The sequence below is a fragment of the Lissotriton helveticus genome, chromosome 7 (genome assembly GCF_964261635.1).
Source record: "Lissotriton helveticus chromosome 7, aLisHel1.1, whole genome shotgun sequence".
Lineage (NCBI taxonomy): Eukaryota > Metazoa > Chordata > Amphibia > Caudata > Salamandridae > Lissotriton > Lissotriton helveticus.
Window position 1 is genome coordinate 1,390,825,633 of NC_136068.1, and position 9,870 is coordinate 1,390,835,502.

Consider the following 9,870-nt stretch of genomic DNA (forward strand, 5'->3'; position numbering starts at 1 on the left):
CTGCTCTTCAGATGGAGTCGCTTGAATTGAAAGTTACCAGTGTCTCTGGAGAATCCGTTTTTAGGTCGAGACTGGCGTATCTGCGCGCATGCGCAGTCTCGCCAGCGAGACTTAATGTCTCAGAGTAGCAAGGGTAAACCCCACCCCTCTTCTCCATTGGCTGGCCTCCTAAATGGCGGCCAGCCATTGGAGAAGAGGTCTCTGTGACGTTCTCTTTTTGCTGTAAGCCCCGTCCTTTTCGGATTGAGGGGCGTGTTTTTTTCGTTTCTTTCTCTCTTGTGCTCCAGCCAATGGAGAAGAGGGGAGAAAGAAAAACACGCCCCCAAGTCTAAAAAGGACGGGGCTTAGAGATGGCGAGCGCTTGTTTACCTTCCGTTTCTCAGTTCTTTACACTGCTTCTATCAGATAGGGTCCATAGTATGGCTCTTTCTCGTCATGAATAGATCTCCTTTTTCAACATGGCTGACAATATTGAAGCACATCTATGGTTACGACATTAGATTGGCCGTGTTTGCGGAGCACCATATAGAGATGTATTGGTTTTATTCCCGCATGAGCAGTGTTCTTTCACTCGGTTCATTTTATACCATCACCATTCAGTTTAATTTTTCCATCACACATGTACACAATGTAAAAAGAACCGTATCGTCCATGTCGTTATTACTTAGAGTGCAACATATTTTCTCTTTCCAACTACTGTTCTTGGTACTGCTCTAAGATGGCCGTGATTTGTTTCACGGAGATTCGAGATTTAAGTAGTCTCTGATCTCATGCCCGCTCACAGTTCGCTTTACAAGTTCGGAGACAGTCGCAGAATTTCGTATGCCATTACAGGTACGTTACCATGAGCTCACGTTAGCCTGGGTCATTCCGCATGGAGCATCCCGCGTGGGGCTGTGTGTACAATTATGTTATTTTCGTTGGCAGGTTTTAGTTTATCGAGTTGGCAGTCAGGTATTTTCCGTTCTTCATCTAACACTCATTTGGGTTTGTGTGGTCACTTTCTAGTCTTGACATTTGGCCATTGCAATTACCCATAGGATTGGGCAGCATTTTGTGCGGTAGTTTGTGACTCTCACTTCATCCGGTTTTCTGTATGTTGCCATTAAGTGTAAGTTTAACATAGCACCATTCAAGGTGCGTACACCGGGGGATCCCACCATTCTCTTTTAAGCTGTGTTTTTCACGCAGGCATGGGTTTCATCTGTTGCAGAGTTCCAGTAACCATTGTAATTTTGCACAGAGGATCGGTTTCTTCTTTTCTTCTATCCCGGGGGCAGCTTGACCCCCCCTAGCATCACTCTAGTTCAGGTGGTGGCTCTCCGGTCTTACAGAGTTTACTTTCCTGCTTGCAGTGTGGGTGCTGTCAGATAGCAATGGCTTTACTTGTACACATTCACCACCACCACCTCCACCTCCACCACCACATCCACCTCCACCACCACATCCACCTCCACCAACGCATCCACCACCACCACATCCACCACCACCACATCCACCACCACCACATCCACCACCACATCCACCACCATCACATCCACCACCACATTGGTTCTCCAGAATTTGACAAGTCCGACTGTCAACATTAAAGCTATGCAAAAAAAAACATAACTGAAAGGGAAACAGAACCCCCTGGAGCTTTTCTCCTTGTCACCTGCAGAACCAAGACACGCATAGGCTTCATTGTCAAACGACTCATACAGCATGCTTTGTCGGGTCTGCCTCATAGATTATGCACTATTCTGCTGTAATGCTGAGGATTGGTCCAGAGCTGAAAGCAGCAGCGGCGTCATTAAAGGATAACAATGAACTGTGACATACACTGCCTGCCACTGTGCACTAAGCAGCGGGCGTACTCTTTTTGCCCAATACAAACGAAATGCAAAGACACATCTGATACAGTGATTATTAAAAAAAAACACATCTCACTGAAGCCATTGGCAGCCTGTAGGTCTAGCACAAGCCCTATCGGGATATTCTACCCAGGAGCTCAAAACCAGCCAGCTTGTGTGTAGGTGAGTATTTGTACCAGTTTCCGCAAGAAACGCATGAAGAGAAGCTTGAGAAAGGGCAGTTGTAAAGTGGAAACTACTAAACATACATACTATAGCAGCCAGGGGACCCAATGCACTCACCACATGGAGAAGTCACTGTAACAATATAACCCAAATGCCCACCCCTAAAGGCCAGCTGCTCATTAGCCATACCTTAGAAACATTTTAAACTTAAAAGAGAGGCAATAATCAAACGTGTATATAAATAGACAACCCAAAGTACGACTAATAGATCCTATTATAGCGAGGGATTCTGCTTCCTTCACACGCGCCCTCGACCTCTCCTACCATTCGTAAGCACTGCAGGCCTGGGAATGCTTTATTCATCACTCACGGTGACCCGAGAGGGGACAGAAATGTCAGCGACCAGGATGTGCTGCGGCTTGGGTTTACCTTCCAGGCCCGATTGTAAAGAGAGGCGTGCCACGGAGAGATAAATGCTCTCTGCACACAAGTACATATAGACCAGCTAACACACATACATTCAGATATATGAGCACACGTACACGTAGACCTGTGCGCACACATACTCACAGACCTGTGCGCACACGTACACATAGAAATATGCGCACACTTACACAAAAACCTGTGCACACAACTACACCTAGACATATGCGCACACTTACACACAGTGTTGGAAAGGCGATCCCAGGGGAGACAGAAGGTGTCTGACTGCCCGCCCTGAGACCCACCCCCCTCTATGGAATAGGCCGAGCGCCGTAGGGAGGCCTCCTTGGCGAGGCTCCTCTCCTACAATCGTAACAGCTGAGCAATCACACTACCACAGACGGACACCACACGAAGGGATATTCTCAAGAATCTTTATGAAGGCACGTTCTCGTAAGGTTCTTACACAGGGATCGAGGGATCAGTAAAGTCTTGGTTTCGGGAAAAAGGGGGTAGCGGGGCAGTCTTGGTACCAACTGGTGCGTGGATAGTTCAAGGGGTCAGGCCGCGACAGCGTCAGCAGGGCCTCGAAGGTGGTTCAGCTCGGTCAGGCCGCGACAGCGTCAGCAGGGCCTCGAAGGTGGTTCCGCTCGGTCAGGCCGCGACAGCGTCAGCAGGGCCTCGAAGGTGGTTCCGCTCGGTCAGGCCGCGACAGCGTCAGCAGGGCCTCGAAGGTGGTTCCGCTCGGTCAGGCCGCAACAGCGTCAGCAGGGGCTCGAAGGTGGTTCAGCTTGGTCAGGCCGCGACAGCGTCAGCAGGGCCTCAAAGGTTCCAGGTGCATGAGTTCGGATCAGGGTTAGCCGCGACAAGGTCAGCAGGGCTTCGACTCCCAGATACAACTACCGTCCTCTTCCAGGGCTCGCCCAGATATAGGACTAGAGTCCTTTGATGTCCGGACCCTCGCGCCTGGGGGTCAGAATGGCCGGGATGAAGGTGTCCAGACACCCAGCAGGGGGGTGGAGCCAGCGCCCAGGGAGGCTGGAGGGCGATCGATACCAGGCGTCCGGGGACGGCTGGAGGGCCATCGAAACTCCCCTACGCCGGGATCCGCCAAGTGGCCACTCTACCACCTGGGAGGATCTTGGTGCCTCGATGCCTGGGCTTCGCTGGGGCTGGGGCTGGGGCCAGGGATGGCTGTGGCCACGTGCTCGGGACGTGATGGGCCCAAGATGGAGTCGAGCCGGAATGGGTGGCCTGGCATGGTTGCCCGACCGGCAGTGTTGGCGAGCAGGGTCCGCCGGGGTCCCAGGGGGGGAGCCGTGGGTTGCCAGGGGGGCTGCCCTCGTCGATGGTTCGTGTTCAGGGGGGTCGGCAGCGGGTCGACGGAGGCCCGATATTGTCCCGGGCCCGCCATGCGGGAGGGGTAGGACCACGCCACGAGGCCGGGTCCAACACACAGTGTGAAAAACAAGGACCCCCTGTATAGCAATGAAGCTCCTAGGACAGGGCAATATACCATCAACCTTGATTGCAACAACCGTCGCGGAACGCGCTACCCGATCCGATCGCCTATCGTTAGTGTCAAGTCTGCTCTCTATCCCGAATGTCGCCACCATTGTCCCACATGTTTGATGAATCACGCTTATTCTGATGATTGATTGCTGACTGAACTTCGAATTATAGGCTTTACTGCTCCCAATTGATTACATTATACCCATTTAATGCTACTGACGCACCATGACCCCATTTCATCACGTCTGGTGCTACATACAGTGTGTCTTAGATCCTTCACACCTATGTAGGTGATTCTACATCGAAACTACTCAAAGCGCCCTTTTTATAGATTAACTGTTGTGGCATTCCTGAAGAAGGCACGTTCCGTGCCGAAACGCACGTAGAAACCACCAGCCACAGTATATCAACAACTCCCCTTTTTCTTCCTTTTGGTTTTAACAAAATACTGTTGTTTATATTTGTATTTACTGTCTTTGTTGTGTTTGTTATTCATAAGGACCTATCGTTTGTTATTCCTTTGCCATCACAATGAACCCTGATGTAAAAATCATGTCATATATAGTGTTTTGCCTGTACTTTTTGTCATGTTTGAAAAGGAAACTGTTTTTAAAAAAGTATCAATAAAAAGTATTTTATATATGTCCTAATAGTAGATTGTTGCTTGCACTGAGCTTGGGTTATCCCCCTTAATATGTTGAACACATTGATGTAATACTGTCTGTAGTTAGCTGCCTAGGAAAGTTTTCTCATTGTCACACTTACTCACAGACCTGTGCACACAAGTACACACAGATATGCATACAGTCATATGCACACATGTACACACAGACATATGTACCCATGTACACACAGACCTGTGCGCATACATGCACACAGACATATGAGCACACATACACAGTGACCTGTGCACACTCATACACGCAGACCTGTGCGTACACATGCACACAGACATATGCGCACACTTACACACAGACCTGTGCGCACACATGCACAGAGACCTGTACGCACACAGGCACATAGACATATGCACACACTTACACACAGATCTGTGCACACAAGTACACACAGATGTGCATACAGTCATATGCACACATGTACACACAGACATATGCACCCATGTACACACAGACCTTTGTGCACACATGCACACAGACATATGAGCACAAATGAGGAAATGTTTATAAACAGAGTTGAAGTTAAAGTAAAGATTCCAAAGGTGCTCAAACCGTGGCTGTTTGATGACTGGGACTTGATAACTAGGCAAAAGCAGCTCTTCTATCTCCCTGCTAAAAAAGTGTTGATGCCATTTTGGAGGATTATGCAAATGACAAGAAACGCGAGGCAACACAGATAACAAGGAGTATGCAGTGAACAAAGTGGTTGTTGGAATTAAGGAATACTTTAACGTGATGCTCGGCACACAGCTACTGTACAAGTTTGAGAGGCCACAGTATGCAGAAATTCTGGCTGATCATCCAGATGCACAGATGTCACACGTCTATGGAGCGCCTCACCTTTTAAGACTGTCTGTATTGGTGCAATGCTTGCCTACACACCTCTGGATGAGAAGAGTCTGGCTTTATTATTGAACTATTTGCATGATTTTCTGAAGTACCTTGCAAAAGAATGCGCTAGTATTGTTCAGCACCAGTGACTATGAAGTTGCATCTCCTGGAACCACCCCTGCCTGCCATAGACCCTGCTTGGAGCGAGTGAGGTAAGAGGAGAGCAGCAGCATATTCAGAGGGGTGGGTGGCTGAGTCTTTGGCTCATCCATGATAGCTGCCAAGGTTTCTAATTGCTATGTGTGGCACTTTCAGAATTTCATTGTAATTATGAGTGACATTTCAACGTCTAGAAGTCACACTTTCTCAGGGGCAAAAATTAAAATCCCTCATGTATGTGCCTGTAACTCGCATGATCGAGGTAACTATTAGCAGCAATACTACGTGTCTCTCGGACATCTTTCAAGTGCTCACCGGCCTTTTTCCCCAGCCCCCCCCCCTCCCCAAGGGATGGCAATCTGAGGGATAGCCCCGGGCGCCACAAGCTCTAGCGACACCCCTGCCACCACCAACACATCCACCACCACATCCACCAGATCCACCACTACCACATCCACCACATCTATGTGTGTGTGTGCGTGTGTGTGGATCTGTGTGTGTGTGGGGGTGCAAATGCGATAGGAGAGATTAAGCTATTGGTATTGTAAATGACAATGCCATTTATTTATCTGTTTTCAAAACCAACACCTAAATTAAAAAAAATCATTTACAATGCCAATAGCTCTAACTTTTGCAAAGGCGAGACAGTTGAATTGTAAATGCTTGTTTTTTTTTTACTGCGTGTTGGGTCCTGGGTTTGTAGAGGTGCATGCAAATTGTTAAAAATAGCGGGCGGCTGCACACCAGACCACGGGGGCAGTGTGAGTGCGCATTTATTGGTTTAATTACAGTGCTTAACGAGCCCTGTCGGAAAAGTGTGAAGCTATCACAGGGGCAAGAGTTCGAAGAAATACTTTCTTTTAGCAGATGTAAGATGTATGTTTGGTAACCCGGTGTTGGCTTTGAGAGTGTAACAGTGGGCAACGATAGAGCAGCTGAAATACCGACTACCGAGATATCTAAATTGCTATGTGTAAGCAATGATTTTCCAGGTTGGGCTTGTTTATGTGCTGCGCAAACTGGCTCAACTAAGGGAACAGCTTATATTAGCTTTTGTGTCTGGTGCGAAAATATTTATTGCATAGTTGCCAAGGTTTCAGATTGCCATGTGTGACATTTTCACATAATTTTGAGTTTAAAGTTGAATTGAAACGTCCATTTAGCTGGTCACATCCTACAGTCAATTAAAGGTAAAAGCTGTTACTTATAATGTTGAGTTCGGAAAACTTATCAATACCTTTAACGTTAACCACAGGCTACAACTTTGTGTGGGGGGAGCCGTTCGGCATGTCTGTTATTTCTGATATTTGTTTCCCTGGTCTTCATTACTTGATGTCACTCATAGTTGTTGAAATGTCACTCATAATTACACAGAAACATTGAAAATGTCACACACAGCAATCTGAAACCTTGGCAGCTATGCGGCGACATTCCTGAATGCCTCACATCCGAGACTAAATTCGCGGGTACACAGAGGGTGGTGTACTACAACGAAAGGCCAGATCACCAGTGGAAAGCAAAGCACTAAGAGGAGCCTGTACCGAAAGGCCAATGCCTTCCGTTTCCACAAGAGAGCTTGCTGTCCTGGGTTCTACAACTCGTGCCCCTCTGCACGGACAACAATACGAAGTCCTGGTCTCCATCCTGTCCCACACTGCGAAAACTAGCATGAAGTCGGCGGTACTGTCACATTGTCCAGGGGTATAAAATGCCCACTTTACATAGGAATCCCCCACTTCCCCTCTCTGACACACAACCACACACAGCAACAGCCACACACACACACAACCACACAACCACACACACAACCCCACACACAACCACACACACACACAAGCACACACACACACACACAACCACACACAACTATACAACCACACACAACGACACACACACAACCACACATACAACCACACACAGACACACACACACAACACACACATACACACAACCACACACACAACCACAGCCACACACACAGCCACAGCCACACACACACAGCCACACACAACCACACACACAACCACAGACAACTACACACACACAACCACAACCACACACATAACCACACACACACCCACAACCACATGCACAACCACACACACAATCACAAACACACAAACACACACAACCACACCCAAGCACACACACAACCATACACACAACCCCACACAACCACACCCAACAACACACACAACCACACACACAACAACACACACACAACCACACACAACCACACACACAACCACACACACACAACCACACACACACAACCACATACACAAAACATTAACCACACACACAATCACACAGATAAACACACACAACCACACACACAACCGCACACACACACACACAACCACACACACACAACCACACACACACGCACAACCACACACACACAACCATGCACACACAACCACACACACACACAACCACAGCCACACACAACCACAACCACGCATACAACCACACACAACCACAACCACACATACAACCACACATACAACCACACACAACCACACACACAACCACACCCACACACACACAACCACACAAACACAACCACAAACACAATACACACACACACATACACAACCACAACCACACACAACCACAACCACACACACAACCACACACAACCACAACCACACATGCAACCACACACAACCACACACACACACACACAGACAAAACCACGTACAACCACACACACAACCACACACACACACAACCACACACACACAAGCACCCACACAACCACAACCACACACAACCACAACCACAACCACACACACAACCACAACCACACACACAACCACACACACACACAACCACACACAACCACACACACAACCACACACACAACCACACACACACAACTACACACAACCACACACAACCACAAAAACAATACACACAACCACACACACAACCACACATACACACACAACCACACACAACCACAAACACAATACACACAACCACATACAACCACACATACACACACAACCACACACACACAACCACACACAACCACAACCACACACAACCACAACCACACACACAACCACACACACACAACCACACCCACACACACAACCACAACCACACACACAACCACACACACAGCCACAAAACCACAACCACACATACAACCACACACAACCACAAAACCACAACCACACACACAACCATACACACAACCACACCATCAGTGCACACTCACAACCACACACACAACCACACACACAACCACACACACACACACAACCACACACACACACAACTACACACAACCATACACAACCACAAACACAATACACACACATACACAACCACAAACACACACAATCACAACCACACACACAACCACACACAACCACACATACAACCACACACACACAACCACACACACAAAACCACACACAACAATACACACAACCACGCACACACACGCACACTCACAACCACACACACACAACCACAAGCACCCACACAACCACACCCAACCACACCCACACCCACACACAACCACACACACACAACCACAACTACACACACACACCCACACACACACACAACCACAACCACACACAACCACACACAACCACACACACACAACCACACACACACAACCACAACCACACACAACCACACACACAACCACACTCAAACACACATACAACCACACACAACCACACACACAACCACACACACTACAACACACACACAACCACACACACACACACAACCACACACACACACACACAACCACACACAACCACACACACACCTACACGCAACCACACACAACCACAAACACAATACACACAACCACACATACACACAACCATGCATACACACACAACCACACACACACAGCCACACACAACCACACACACACACAACCACACCCACACACACAACCACAACCACACACACAGTCACAACCACACACACAACCACAAAACCACAACCACACACACAACCACACACAAAACCACAACCACACACACACAACCACACACACAACCACACAGTCAGTGCACACTTTCACCAGGCACAGACACCATCAGTCATCAGTGCACGCTTTCACCGGGCACAAACACCACCAGCCGTCAGTGCATGCTTCCACCAGGCACACACCACCAGCTGTCAGTGCACGCTTTCACCAGGAACAAACACACCACCAGCCATCAGTGCATGCTTTCACCAGGCACACAGACACCACCAGCCGTCAGTGCACG

At 48.4% G+C, this 9,870-nt stretch overlaps 1 pseudogene; it reads left to right on the plus strand.

Moving 5' to 3' along the window:
• Window positions 1–5,112: 5,112 nt before the first annotated feature.
• LOC144769496 (mortality factor 4-like protein 1 pseudogene) lies at window positions 5,113–5,677 on the plus strand (annotated as a pseudogene).
• Window positions 5,678–9,870: the final 4,193 nt, after the last annotated feature.